The sequence below is a fragment of the Seriola aureovittata genome, chromosome 9, assembly GCF_021018895.1.
Source record: "Seriola aureovittata isolate HTS-2021-v1 ecotype China chromosome 9, ASM2101889v1, whole genome shotgun sequence".
In the NCBI taxonomy this organism is placed as follows: Eukaryota; Metazoa; Chordata; class Actinopteri; order Carangiformes; family Carangidae; genus Seriola; species Seriola aureovittata.
Window position 1 is genome coordinate 26,238,668 of NC_079372.1, and position 15,427 is coordinate 26,254,094.

Genomic DNA, 15,427 nt, shown 5'->3' on the forward strand with positions numbered 1-15,427 from the left:
TAAGCAGCACTTCATTGATTAATAAAAAAAAATTAAAAAAAAAACATTGCCTGTTTAGATAATCCAGCCAGCGATTATGTTGCCATCACTAACGGGTAAAACAGTTTAACAGTCATTTCTAGGAGACAGGGTTTCTTTTCAACAGTTCTTGAATTAGGTCTGGGTTTTGCTGGGGTTGCCAGTTGACATGTGTCTCTCAGAATCAGTGTGGATTTTTGTGGATGAAGTGAGGTGTGTCTGCTCTGTGAGTCATAGATGTCAAATCCAAGTCAGGCACAGTGTGAAGAGTGATGTAATGTCAATCTTTTCTCAAAGTCTTCTCAGAAAATCTGTCACTCAAATCCCACAATTTGATCTCAGTAGTAACTGCATCACACAGGATCGCATGTGTTTTCTTGAGCATCTCACAGACACACGCGCGCACACACGCGTGCGCACGCACACACACACACACACACGCAGTGAACATACAGAATGTAACATGATCATTAGCACAAATACATATATTGTATTTAAACCACAACACACATCACTTAACTGTGCATGTCCATATGTTCAAAGAGAATTTGCATGAAGCACTCAAATGAACATGCATACATGCCCCTCTCTCTCTCTCTCTCTCTCTCTCTCTCTCTCTCTCTCTCTCTCTCTCTCTCTCTCACACACACACACACACACACACACACTGCAGCCAGTGATCCCCTCCCTCCGTCTCTAACATTTTCTGAATAGTTGCAGCAACCACAGAATACTTTCCCAACTTTCTGTGGCCGACTAAACTGGAGGCTCTGAGTTTGTTCACCATCACTCCTCCTCTTTCTCCCTCACATCCCTTCTGCTTTCTCTCCATCTGTCACTTCCATACCATAGATGTATATCTTTTCTCTCCATCTGTCCCTGGTCAACTCCTCTCCTTATTTTCTTTTCTTCTTTTGCCTTGAATTGATCCTTGTCATTTCTTCTCTTAAATTTTTGTCATCTTTTTCTTGCTTTTTTTTCTCCTCTTCAAACTTCTCATCCTCCTTTCCTTTGAGGAATCTGGGTTTTAGGAATTTGTGATCATCACGAAAACAAATAAAAGAGTCTGGGAAATGTATTAATCTATTACAAGTGCTTGTTCTTGTGGTTACTGTCAGAAATTTCTGAAGAAAGTTTTGTTCACAAAATGAGGAGAAATCACATCCACATCTAAATCATATTCCAGTACATGAATAACTGTTCACAGAGTCATAAATAAATCTGATACACAGAGAGACAGCAGCTTCCACTATTTGGGGAATTTTTACTGAACAAATAATTGACACAAAACTTCTCAGAAAGTTCAAAGCCTCATTTCATCTGCTGCATAATTCAACCCAACTGTTTCTGTGTTGATCATACCAAACAAAAGTAAGGGTGTGGAGGTTGGGGGGGGGGGGTGTGATATGCAGCAAACAGCCATGTGAATGTATGCGACTGGCCGCCACTCACGTTAGCCTACGTGCAGCCTGGAGACGCAGGTTTCAGCCTCAACTTTTATGCAGGAGAGAGGGTTCAGGTTCCATTACAGACCTTATGTAAGCTTATGTTTCTCCTGTTCGTAACATGGGCATCTTTCATTAACTGTAACCATACTGTAGATGACATGTGCTTGTCTCGTTATATAGAGTTAATATGATTTTTAAAAAAGCCTCTGATCATTTGGACCATGATGGGACACCATCCATCCATCCTTGGCCACTTATCTTGGGTCTGACTTACTAAAACTAAAAACATCAGTGGTATTAAGTGGTCTGATTTCTAAGTTCTAGAGATTCTAAGTTTACTATTCCAGGCAGCGACTGGTTTCAGTTTGCTTCAGTGTGCTATGAAAACAACACTGTCATAAATAGATAATACATGACAGTGTCCATTACTTTTGCTTGTTACTGTATCTTCACTGCAACTAAAAGTACATGTTGTCCTTGAGAGTTGCTCAGGTGGTGCATTCAAGTGCTGGTGGGAAGTTCAAACATCTCAGGTAAAAAAAAAAAAAATCTGTCAAACAATGTTGCATTTACAAGGGGTGGGGGTACATTTGGGGCGGGCTGGGGGGGGGGTCAAACTAAGGCAAACAAAAAGCAAACTTGAACATCACTTACATGTCTCACATGACGGTGCTTCCTGCAGCATTTAAAGGCACCACGTTCAGAACTTTGAGGGAAAAAAATGCTGACTGTGACGGATTAGCTGTCTGCAGCAAGTTTCAAGTCTCTACAAAATGATTTTTATAGAAATGAACTGAAACCACAGGCTGCCTGGAAAGAGGGAAATCAAAATAAAAACTCTCTGTAGGTCTGTGCTTTGGAAAATGGTCAGCAGTAAATCAAAGTAGACATCATTTTAATTAAATTAGGTAAAACATGCAATGACACCACTATAATCCTTTTGAGGTCCCTTATGGCGACCCACCACACGCTGGAAACTATGGGACACACTACACTTAATCCACATCCAACATAACTCAGCAATTAAATACAAAACAAAAAGTATCGGCCAAGAAAAATCAGAGTCAACGCATTCTCGCCATCAGTCTGCCGCAGCAGTGACAGCAGGCACTCAGATAAAATTGCTTGATTAAATTTGCAATGAAAAAAAAAAATATAGGTTTGCCTTCGACTCCATATCCATTGTCAGCGTTACTAAAGGTGTGGTCAGATGTAAAAAACAAAGCAAATTATCACCTCGCAACCCTCGTTTATTTGCCCCCAAATTCACCAGCTGTGCCTTAGATGCTAGGCTGCTATCAACAGACACATTTAACGTGGTGCAAATCTTTCACACAAACTGAAACATTTGTTAATTGCGTCCTGTGAAATTTTAATCAAATCGTCATCTTTATGTTGACTTTGTGTGCAATCACACTGCCTCTAAAACTGGCCTTTTCTGTCCTATGTGAACACACAGTAAGACTCAGTTTACTGCTAACATATAATGTTCTCACAGCATGTTAAAATGCTATGTTAGCAATAAGCTAAGAACAACCGAAACATGTTTATTTTTTACTGTCCCTCAAAGCTTGTTCAGCATGTCATTATCTACCACATGCTAACATGGTACTGGCAGGCAATATGCTAACACTAAGAGAGAGAGAAATGAAGTTAAAGTTAAAATGTCTCCAGTCTGATTTTAAAAAACGACACCAGAAAACCAGATACCAGTGTCAAAATCATGCCAGCAATAGCACCTATAATTATATTTACCCTGAGCCTGTCGGCCTCCTCTGCCACGCTTTAATCACAGATCGTCTGTCCTGATTTAAATTAGGATGTTTTTTGCCTCAGAAATTACTAGAATGAACATCATCATTATCCCATTTCACCTCTAAATCACTTTCTCTCCCCTCAACCGCATTCAAAACAGCTGCAGTCTCTGGAAAGTGGTAAAACAGTACTTAGGTTTTAAATTAGTGGCTTTACTGGAGGAATGAGTTTGTGTTGTTTTAACAAATGGCCGGGCCAGCAGTTTTGGGTGGGACAGAGGGTCGGGGACAAACACAACTTCTTCTGCAGTTAGAATGGGCTATAAGAAACAAATCTACTTCACAGTTTTGGATTAACAGGAAGTGACACAAGACGAGCACCAGCGGTTGTCAATCAACCTACCACGTCTTTCAAATATTAAAGCTTAATAAAGAGAAAGAAACAAACATATTTTAATACTTTATTTTGTCTTTTCTACATCTCTGTGAAGCTGTTTCACCGCAGTCAACATTCTGTTTAAATTTTTTCCAGCTGCGAGCAGCTCCACCATTTCGCTCATGCTTTGCATTGTGGGACAACATCTATCAACAGCTGAGAAATCAAACAAGCGTAGTCTGCATAATAATCTTTGGGTGCTCTTAATTCTGCAAACCTGGTATGAATTACAACGTAGAATAAAACTAGGGCAGAGCTCAAGTTATGTAGTGAATAAATTACCAGCATGAGCATCATCATTATCCCACTTCACATCTAAATCACTTTCTCTTTCAAAACAACTGCAGAGAACACTGGCCTAGAAAATGAATAGTATTTAGGTTTGAAATTAGTGGTTTGTGATGTTTTCACACACAGCTCAAGCACAGAAAACACACATGAAAACTACAAACTTGTAAACTTGTATTTGGGTAAAGACAGTGGTCGCTGTTTATGCTGACCTGTTTTCAACAATGATGATGTTAAAACAAAATCATAAATGCGTACTAAAAATACAAAAATAAACATTTTCATTAACCCACTTTATGGCTAAAGCTGTCTGTTAACTCAGCTGAAGCAACGGCCGAGAAAGCAGACGGTGGTAAAAGCTGTTTGGTTTAGTAAAACTCTGTGAGTGTAGGGACAAAGCTCAATCACAAATGGACATATAGGTGAGACTTTGAACCTCAACTTTTCAAGTTTCTTCAAGGCAACATAAATGAGGAGTCCTACAGGCACTAACAATCATTAAGGTTGAACATCTACAGCTGCACATCAACTGAGCAAACTCAATCTGTTCATGAGGATTTGTGATATGGCTAAAAGCTCCAGACCAGCTAAACAATGGACCGTGATGTGCAATTGTTTTGTAAAGAATACATTTTTTTCAATACAATCAACTTTTTTCCCAGTACAGCGCAGGCGTGTGGTTCAGTGGACTGAAGTCTTACAATCCTTAAGGTACCATGCGTGTTTCACTCAATGTCTACAGTCTGTAAATGATGATGATGAACCAAATTCATAACACCAGCTCATGAAGCATCTATCACACAACAACTTTTGCAGTCGGTGCTCAGCGATTAAGTATTCAAGAGCAAAACTGCCAGCACATCAGACCCACGCACGCAAATAACAACAGCAGACCAACATTTCCACTCAAATACAGCCCCACACAATGATGTAGCAGAACCAAAAACACCACCGACCTAACAAAGAGGTGGGCAGATGTGTTACCACCGTACAGCATCTAGCCCTGTGCCTGACTAACATTAAAGGCACAGACCACAATACTTTAAACATTCGACCTCATCTCACTCAACATCCCATATAGTGTCCTACTGAACGAATGGAAAAGATAGGACTCTATTGTCTATTGGCTAAAAAGCCTAAGCTGGAGTGAATCCTATCTTTTCCATTAATTCAGTGAAAATTAAAGGAATTCTATGGAAAAGGTACTGTAGAGAATGAATTTTTCATTTTTATTAGGCTAATTTCAAGGTAAGTTAGGTTTGTGTGTGGTCTATGCCTTTACGGAGTAGCTAGATGATGTTTCAGTCCTTAAAGTAGCATAATGCAAATTCTATCAAATCAGTCTTACCTTAAAAAATTGACCACAGAGGTTAGGGTTGACCATCCTGGGCTTTCCTTCTGGTCACCCATGATGGTGACTAAGGATGTTCAGCTTTCACCTAGGACACGACAAATGGAGTCTGGTCAAAGACCTGTCAAAGATGGTCCATTGTCACTATCACAATTTGGTGGACTATTGACAACTCAGACATCTGAAATGTGACGCCAATTAAACACTGCTTTTTGTAAGATGTAAAAAGTCAAAAAAATGTAAATGTACTTAATTACTTTCCACCACTGCTAATACAATTACCTTCAGCATTCATCACACATTGATTTTAATATTGTTCAATTACCAAACCAGATAAAACTCTGAATTCCTGAGTGAAAACAAAGAGGGTTTTTCTTAAAAACCTAATCCCAAAAAGGTAAGACTAACTAAGCTATCTTTACAACAACTAATCCCCCACTGTTTCACTGCTTGTGACTGAGCACTAGTGTTTGCCAACATTAGATATTGGTAATGAGTTGACAAACTAATATTGGAAATGAATGGGCGCCATCAGCTAGCTAACATTAGTAAGCGAAACTGTAACTTGAGGCAAAAGTTAGAAACAAGATAAGCGTTCATCTGGAGATACTTCACACAATATAATTCAGAAACTGTGCGGGTAAGACAGTAAAGTCTATTAAACCAACTGGATAGTTTGTTACTGCCACTTACATTTACCATCCTTCGCACGGGGGAACAGACGCAACGCGAGGCACTGACGCAAGGAAGGAAAGTAAACAAGACTTTACGTCAGGGTTGGGAAATGGTACGGTCCACTTTAGGGGTGTCTGAAATAATATCACAAGATTATTCTCCAAAGCTTGAATTTTTACCTCCTTTTCTTTTTTTTTTCCTTTTCTTTTTTTTTTTTTTATATTTTGATTGTATGCCTTTCAACTTGAGTGTTTTGGTTCATTGTAACTACTTTAGCATCATTTTCAGCCACAGGCAACTATTTCCAGCAAAAAAGATCAAATATACCTCGTGTTTGCGACTGGCCCAGAACCAAATGGCCGACAGACATTCTTAATGACTTGCTGGTGATGATAGTGGGCACAGCTTAAGCCACATTTCCCTTAGGAGTTGGTAGAGACTAAAAACAGATTTATGTAAGATGCTCAGAACCATGAATAGTTTCCTGCTTTGGAGCCTTGTTTTGTTGTGTGAGTAAAATGTCATAAGAAAAACCCAAATTATAAATATCCACACCAGCTACAGGTAATGACCCACAGCTTTCTACAGTATATGAGCATGGCAACTACACAGTATGGTTAAAGATAGGGATAGATCTTCATTATGTCAAATAAACTATGGTTAAGGTAGTGTTAGGGTTGCAGGTCTCTCACGTCTCCTGTTTGTCAGGTGAGTCATGTCAGAACCCCAGTTACCTGTAATTGGTGTGGGTGAACATAAATGAAATAAAGAAAGACAGAAAAAAACATTCCCCCTACTTCAGACAAAGAAAACAAACCATAGGTGAGATCACAGCTTAAATCCTTTTCTGTTCTTGCAAAACAGCTGCTGAGAGCTGTATTTAACATAACACAGAGCGTGTCGCTAGATTTTAAATCAGCGCCTATATGGGATGGAGGAGGTGTTGTTGCAGTGCTCCGCAGACAAAAGGCGTCCCATGAGCAGGGTATTTTTATTTTATTTTTTTAATCTTCATAGATACTCAGCGCTGCTTTAATTAATGATGATGGTAAACCACAAATGATGAGAACAAACATTGTAATTATGTCACTTCACAGCTAAATCATTCTCTGTTCTCCCAGCTACACTCAAAACAACAGCAGCCCAGAACACTGGCTTACTAAGTGCATAGTGGTGGAATAGATGGTACTTAAGTTTTAAATTAGTGGCTTTGCTGTAGGACTGAGGTTGTGTTTGCAGTCCTGTGCAGGACTGTTGCTCCACTCACTATATTATGACATGCTCCATCGAAAGAATCAGTGCCCCGAAGTCTGAGGCCATGACATAATGGCGATTCGCCCCGTTTGCGTTGAGAACTAGTGGCTGCCCCAGGTGAAGGAGTTATGTCGGGGTCTTGTTCATGAGGCTTAGCAGTTGATCTACGTTCCAGCCCTGAGCTGTGGGTAGTGACCAAAAGAATGAGATTGTGGATAGAAGCAGCCAAAATCATAGTGCTGTACTTGGTTTTACACATGAAAAGCGGAGGAAATATTTGTGAAAAATGGATCCTGCATGACCAGTTTCTATGTGAAGCGGTGGTGTGAATGAAAATTACAAAAATTGTCACACACATTCCCAACAATCTAACGAGCACTTCTGATGGAGTTTAATGGCCGTTCTATCCTCCTATCTCCATGTCATGACCTTAATAACAAATGGATGCATGGATTAGCTGGATTCTAACCCTACACCACTAAAAAGTTCATGTTCACTGAATATGCAGAGTACAGATCAGCTTATATACTGTATAAAATAAAACACAATATCAGCAAAAATGTCTTTAATTATTTTTTTCACCATTTCTCCAGCTGAATGTAAAGTCTTAATCTTAAGTGAATCTGTAAAATATGGGATGATCCACATTCGATGGGTAGTATTCTTCATTTCTTTATATCTCGAATGAGGAGAAACGCTGCTCAGTGTCTGTTTTCACCTTCTAACACACTGTCACCAGACTCCATTAATAGCTCAGCCTTGAATGCTATACCCACTAACCTAAGTCCAAACAGTGTGTTGCCCTCCACTCGTTCGACTGTGTTGTTCCTAGTGCGACCAACTTGAATCTGATTTAGCTTAGAGACTGCCAACCTTTCCTCTTAGGACACACACGGTTTATCCTCTGGGGTGTGTGAATGTATTCAGTGAACTTTATGGAAATCTTAGATTCTTAAATTCAAAATGTTTTTGTTACTTCACGGGTGCTAAAAAGAAATGGCTAAAAGAAAGATCAGGAGGTCATCAAAACATCAGGGGTCATCCTCTTCGGACTATGAATATCAACAGCAAGTTTCCTAACAAACTGGTTTTGCTTTTGGACAAAAAGATTTACAAACAGACTGACCAAATGACAGGCTACTGTGCTGCTAAAATAAAAAATAAAAAAAAACAGAATGTCTGAAAAGCCCTCAAGCCTGGAAAAGTAAACTTTGTTAAGATTTAGTGACAACCGCACGCTGATGTCTTCACTATGGAAATTTGGTCTCAGATGTCAGTGTGTGGAAAGTTTTGTTTTCTCATGATCAAGAACTTTATTTTGTGATCTTGACACAATGAGCTCATTGTCTTAACATGAAAAGCTAAATTTCTTAATTTTCCTGCTTATTATATCTTGTCACAACAAATCCTGGATTAATAATTAATTAATTAACTTATATATATATTTAATACTGTGCCAAAAAGAAGAAAGAAAACAGCACCCAGAGCAATTATTTTGTCGACTCAACGTGACGTCATAGCGTTCTTTCATAAATTGAATTTCATGAAAAGGAAACAAAACCTCAGAAATAATTGAATACATGTCGTGTGGTGTTTTTCGTGTGTGGGACTGAGCGATCAGGCATTAAGTTGTGATTTAAAACTCATTTAAAATGGAGAAATTATAGAAACTATAAGACACAAATAGAAAACAAAAGATAATCCAGCATTCTAGTGACAGGATTTGAACTCAGGTCAGATCCTAAACTCTGACTGTTTTTCCTCTTTTGTATTGGTGCGTTTTGGTATCAAGATCAAATTCCATGCAGTTTACGAGCCCCATCCTACTCCTTATCACCCCCGAGCCACCATCGGCCCCATCCCAGTCCTTATCGTCCCCCACCTCCTCCTCCCCTCTGAACCAGGGCCAGTGTTTGAGTGTGTCTAAGGCTGATAGCATTGACTTCAGGAATCACTCCATCTCATTCAGCAGTTCCCACAGACTCACCACAAAAGAAAAAAAACCCCACACTTTACACACACCACAAAAGAAAAAAATAGACTTCACTCATACACCACAAAAAGAAAAAGAAAAAACACTTTATCTCCCACCCAACTCCTTTTCGTTGTGCCAAACAATCCAAAGTCCCACTTGTTTCACCCCCTCCCTCTTTTCATTTTTTTGGGTTTTTTTTTTGTCTTGTGTGCATTGCAGTCTCTCTCTCTCTCTCTCTCTCTCTCTCTCTCTCTCTCTCTCTCTTTCTCTTGTTCAGAATCACTTCTGATGGACAGAAGATATTCGGTTGCTGCCGGAAATGAACACGAGTCAGAAAAAATGTGGGGAGTTTACAGAAAGTTGTTGTTAGCAGAAGTAAAGAGGAGAAAAATGGGAAAAATAAGATAAGTGGAAACGTACAGACTAAACAGGCCCTGGTTTGTTTATGAAACAAAGAGCGAATACGTGAAATGTTGCACAGACTCATTGCTTCGGTTTCAATGTGTACGTGTGAAAGCAGTGTTGAAAACCTCTTGACCTACTATCAGAGCAGGACATCATTAAAATGGGAGGTCAATCAGCTAAAACATATTTTTTAAAATAAGTTTTGAAGATGTTGCTCTTCTGAATTTTTCAACGATAATAATCAGAAACTTTATAACATTGCACTTATCGAACTCTGAGTTTACAAAGTGCTAAACTGCTTTGCTCAAAGTAACAGCGGCAGTTAATGATGTGACAACTCCCACCCTTCAAAATGCTGAGTAAGATCCAAACTGGCAGCCTCTCAGTTTTCTCCATATGCTTTAAAGCTGTAACTGCTCGAAGTCCCACACGTGGAAACAAATCAAAGCAGTACACAACACAAAAAACACAACTGATGTGGTTGCAAACACAGCACTAAATAGCAGCGACAAAGCCAGAACGTGTATTTATCAGAGCAGCTCCCTCTGTGACAAGAGGCTATTTTGAACGTATAAACTGGGGAACATAAACCTTAATAAATGGTTATACTGCTTTTGTAAGCAGCACTCCTGTTGATGAAGCTGCAGCGGTGATGACAGGGGTTACTCTTGGTCGTAGAGCTGCGGGGCTCAATGTTGACTTCATCATCAGGCTCTAACTAGGAAATGTTTCTTATATAAAGCTGCGATTCTTTGACCAATAATAAACACGTCTGCCTCTGCTGTAGAAAGATCTAAGAGAGAAAAATCTTCCCTAACTCATGGCCCCATGATTGTATATTCACATTATTGCAGAAAAACAGCTATTGGCCTCACCTCGTGCTTGTTGTGTATGTTGCGATGACTGTGACACTGCAGGGATGCCAAGCTTAGTGGGGGTTTGACCCAAACTGCGAACTGGATGAAAAACGACTTGTGAATTTGGGAACTGGCAGTGCGCTGATCCAAATGCACTGCAGACTGACTATAGATTCCCTTACACAACACATGGAGTAACCTCAATTATCACTTTGAGACTAATTCTCATCTGGGCTGTTTTTGGACGGATCACCCAGAGTGAATGCGCCAGTGTCCACTTAACTTTGTTTGCAGTTTTCCCGCCTTTGTTAGCCATTTAGTGTCAGGATGCTTCTCACACAAAACACTGTTGTTCATTGAGAGACTAAAATTCACTCTACTAACCTCACAGTCTTTAACACTTATACACTTTAACACAGTTACTCCAGAAAAACCTGAATATGACTGAATATGAATATGAATACGTGTAATCCAGAAATCAAGAAGTGTTCTGCTGGCAGGTCAGTGGCTCATACCAGTCTGAAGGAATGTGTGTGTGAGGGAGGCCAGAAACATGCGGCTCAACGCAGAGTGAGGTTACAAAGAATTGCACTGCAAACATGTTTAAGGACTCTGTGTGAAAATAGTTTGGAAATGCCGGGTATGCAGTATGAACATGTGAAATATGACTGTTCCATATTTTTCTAACAATGTTGATACTTTAGTTTACTGCAGCCTTGACAGTGTTCATATTTCACCATCTTGAAGTTACCCATTTTTTTGTTATAATGAGTACCTAAACAGTTTAAATGTAGCTAGTAATTTACATTATATATAGTGAGAATGTGTGTTTAGTTTTAATGGAGCCATTCATCAGAGGAAAGTTCACACAAAACAAGTTGTACCTAGTGACCATTAAGGGCTGCTCATGTAAGTTGTTGTATCTGATTCCACAACTTATCTTTCTAAAGATACTGAATTGATCAATACTCTGAGGATGCAGCTAATCAATGTTACTACTATTAATATATCAACTATCTTTTCGAGTATCTGATCAGTTGTTTAGTCAATAAAATGTCAATAAGTTGCCAATACCTACCACAAGTTACTTTAACCCTATGTTTTATTTTAACTTTGCAATGTAAATTTAATGTAAATGTAGGTGTTGCTCGTAGTGCTGAGCCCACAGTAACAGCCACCTCTGCATCTCTGTGTAGTGCATGTGGCCTCCACTGTCTCCACATGCAGCTGTTGAAATGGTTAAAAACATATGTTTATATTTTTTTCATGTCTGTGTTGGACATTGAAAGTATAGTGAAAGGTGTCAGTTTTATGTAATGTTGCTGGTATAGTGTCAATATCACTATCAACAATGTTTTTTTCTGTCCATTCTCACCAAATCTCTAGATCACACGATGCAGCCGAGTCACTCTTCACTGGAATCCCTTCTGACCTACAGACACGGCTTTTTTCTCTGTTAGAAATAAGATAGTGATTAAAATACTTGATACCAGATGTGGTCATGTGTGATAGACACTGTTCATTTGACAGTTTTTGTGACTTTCCAAAACTTCATATTCAACAAGAAGGTCCTCTTCACAGAGGAGTGGGCCAGGTGTTCGGAGGTGTGAAAGCACCTAGGATTGGATGTTATCTCGCAAGCTCTTTTTTTTATTTATTTTTTTTTATTAAAATCATTCTTAACCCATCTTCTTCTGTAACTTTTCATATAAACAACTTAATGCAACACAAGGAAAAACTTTCTGAAAGAGTCGCTTCATTATTCCCATTAAAACATTTGAAGCATGCACCAGCCTTCAACTCCAGACAGCCAGTATCCACTTTTGACCTTTTTAGTCCATGTTTAACACATTTTTAACCCATTTTTGATTTGTCCACTGACTCTCTGCACCCTCGGCTAAAAAAAACAAAAGAGAAATTGCCCGTAGGTTTGGATGTTAGTGGGAATGGTTAGCTGTCTATATGTATAAACCGGTATAGACAATGGATGGACGCGTTTGACTCCTCATATCCATTGAAAGTCTAACCACAGTTAAACCACTGGGCCTCTTCAGTGGTTATTAGGGAAAGCAGAGTGTTAATTATTCCTTCACACAGTCACATTTTCCCAGACGATACAGAGATGCAAACTTTTAACCTTTAACCTGTTATTAGGCAGCGTGGTGCAGTTTGACAGGGGATGACAGAGCTTAAGCTCATATGGCTGATGCGGTTGCTGAATGAGAACTCCCCTTCATGAAGAGACTTTAATGAATAACTCAGCAGCTCAGCAGAGGTTTGTAATTTAAAGCGGCTGGTGAGCTAACACTTCCTGTCTGTCCATCTCCAAACTGCTAATCACATCTATGTAAACGTCTCCAAGTGTCTTCTGTGGAATATAGAATACCAGCAGGCACCATGACTGTCACACAAGTATGTTAATCCATTATATTTTACTTTAATTCCCAACCGTACACTCAACTATATGTTGGAAATGTCAGCAGCATTTACTATATATATATACTGTATCCCCACATTCTGACTGCTTTATTTGTTTCCTGTTACCACCACATTTTTGGCGCCACATACACTTGTAATCAGGAGGACTGGTATGCTATGACTCTTGGCAGAGATCTGATGTATACTTTTACTAAAATAGGACAAAATGCCAGACGTTCTCCCATAAAGAATAATGGGACAGGCTCGCGAGGAACCTGAAACACACTGCATTTTGAAAGTGTGTATGACTGTGTCGTACTTTAAGCTGGAAAAACAAATGAAACCCTGTGACAGCAAAAAGGACCACGACCGAAACATGAACCTAGGGCTTTGTATCTAAGGTCACAGCTCTAACCACTGAGTCACTGATCTACCTATCATTAAATGATGACACATATAATCCCGATCATGACATCACATGGCCCGCCGGTCACCTCCCATAATGCATCTCTCTTTTATCTCCTGACCCCTACTGCTTGCCTTCCTGTACGTCTATGTGTGCGTGGCCAGTTCTGAGAAAAGGCATCAGTTTCCTGATATCCTGAGACTTCCTGAGAATTGGGAAGAGATCTGAAGAAAAGGATGAAAAAAAAAAAAAAAATCTGAATATTTCTGTCAAGGAGGCAGTGTGTGTGTGTGTGTGTGTGTGTGTGTGTGAGAGCACTAGCGTGAGAGTCACTTAAAGAAAGAAAGAAAATGACAGGGGCAGTGAGAAGACAACGGGACACAAGCGATGAGAGACAAAAACAAGTGTTTGACTGGAGAACAGAGGCGTTGTGTTCAGTGGGAAAGGTCATATATTGTCCTGTGGTGCTGCAGTGCATTAATTACAGGATAAGAAATGATAAGCTCTGCTGCTGGGCTATGAATAGACAGGCAGAGAGACAGACGGATAGCTGACAGTGCAACCGGATGCTGACTGTCTCTGGGTTAGTTGCACTTTAAGATTAAGATAGAAAGAGAGCTGGTGAGTGTGTTTCTACCTGCTCACAGTCTCTGAGGAGTGCCAGGCTGAATGCCTGACACACAATGTCTTTCTTGCATCAAGGACAATATGACTGGACAGTTTTAACTGATACCCGTCATAGAGATAGAATCTATTATTAGACCATAGTTGTTACTCAAATAACTGCCAGATCTCAAACAATAGGAGGAAGAAATGTATAAAACCTAAATTACCTGCTTTGAGCGCTTCAAAAATGTCCGCCGCCGGCAAGACAACAACATTCATTAAAAAGATATACAGATCAGTGACAGAAAACGAGACTAAGAGTTTACAGCTATGCTCTGTGAGGCTGAACTCTGATTTATAGTGGTGAACGTTCAAAGAGATCACCTTTAGTAAAAAGTAATGCAGGCAGGAGCAGGTGAGGGATAGTACAAGGGGCCAATGTCAGTGGACAGGCGGGGGTCGGACACAGGAAGTCAGGAAACAAAGGCAAGAAGGAGGCAGACAACAGGCAAAGTCCACATGCAGAAAAGACTGGAAAGCTACAGGTGGGATGGCATGACAGACTATCTGTTAAGGTGCAGGTGGAAAAGGAACAGGGAGCTAATCAGGGAATGCGGAACAGGTGAGCAGAGGAGTATGGGCGGTGTGACGGGACAGTTAGTGAAAATAGGTAAAGAATGAACTAAGGACTGAATTGTGACAGGTTAACATGTTCGTCACCTTAGTTTAGCATTTTAGCATGCTGACATGCTCTATATAGCACCATACACAAACCAATGCTGAGGCTGATGGGAAGGTCATTTATTTTGTAGGTATTTTGTCATAAAACAAAGTATAGGACAAATGAAAATTTTACCTGATAATAGCACAAGAGGAAAAGTAAAGCTCAACAAATCCATCCTAGAGGGGCACGAATGTCAGCACCAAACTGCATGGCAATCCATCCAATAGTTGTTGACGTATGGCACTCAAGACCACAAATCTCACCCTGCTGTTGGCGCCAGACGAGAAGCCCTCCTTGTGTGATACACAGTATTTTTTGTCATCGTTGATTTAAGATCCAATGTTCATGTCGGAATAAACAGGTAAATATTTTCTTCAAATGTGAATTTGACAGAGATACAATGGTTCCAATGCCGAGTTAAATTCTTCAAATACAAAGACAACAAGACTGTCTGAAAAGTATTTGTTTCAGCCATGGAGTCTGAGCAACAGATGTTTTCATACTGTTACTGTGTCTCCAAAAGGGAAAAATAAAAATGTTTATTATCAGCCTTTGCAGCTGTTTGGAAAAACAATCTCATTTTCACACATGGTCTGATATTTATGAAATTATTCAATCAGAGTTTGGATTGACTGTCAGACACTCCAGGACCCTGAAACCAAACCAGCATGTGAAGCTTTGTATAAACCTCCAGTTCAAGGGGAACTTTCCGAAAAAAAAATGTTAATTTTCTCAATCACACCCTTGCATTTTTGAATCATAAAACATCACATATAAACACATAAATGACCATGGCGACATCTAACACAAGC

At 39.7% G+C, this 15,427-nt stretch overlaps 1 protein-coding gene across 3 annotated transcripts in view; it reads right to left on the reverse strand.

Moving 5' to 3' along the window:
• The window catches only part of tcea2 (transcription elongation factor A (SII), 2), a 30,267-nt gene extending 24,884 nt beyond the window's left edge, over positions 1-5,383 (reverse strand). For 2 of the 3 annotated variants that reach the window (XM_056385872.1, XM_056385870.1), the window contains exon 1: positions 5,293-5,383. The gene's annotated coding sequence lies outside the window, so the exon portion shown is untranslated. The remainder of the gene's footprint in view (positions 1-5,292) is intronic. The other variant, XM_056385871.1, reaches the window with a different exon arrangement.
• Between the last annotated feature and the right edge of the window lie 10,044 nt (positions 5,384-15,427).